Here is a 486-nt window from a genome sequence, read left to right as displayed (position 1 = left end):
CCTGGCTTGACAGACGTGATGTGAGCGGACTCTGGCTTGGCAGGCATGATGTGAGCAACTCCTGACATGACGGTCGGGACGTGGAAAAGTTCTAATGTGGCGGGTACTGTAGGATAGCGGTGTTCCTCCTCAGCAACCCCCAAAGTAAATGGTGAACCAACCAGCAACAAAGCAAAGTCAATGTATCTTTCAAGAGTTCATTGAGGGGTATTGCGTGGCTTTAAATGATAAATTTTTATCCAAACCATAACGGAAAATGTCTTTCAGGAATATATCCTTAAAGTCTACCTGATGATAAAGTCCACAAAAGTCCTCCACGTAATCCTCTATGGCCTGGTTTCCTTGGCGAAGGCGAACAAGACGATCTGGTGGGTTCATTTTTGCAGTCGTGTATTCTGTAACAATCAGTCCACTGAAGGCAAGTTGTAAGAACCCATGTGCAGCTTTTATTTAATAAAGTAATATCCAAAATCCAAACAAAGAAAG

This window comes from Sinocyclocheilus rhinocerous, unplaced genomic scaffold (genome assembly GCF_001515625.1).
Source record: "Sinocyclocheilus rhinocerous isolate Xijiao unplaced genomic scaffold, SAMN03320098_v1.1 scaffold35, whole genome shotgun sequence".
Taxonomy (NCBI): Eukaryota; Metazoa; Chordata; class Actinopteri; order Cypriniformes; family Cyprinidae; genus Sinocyclocheilus; species Sinocyclocheilus rhinocerous.
This window is presented reverse-complemented; position numbering follows the sequence as displayed.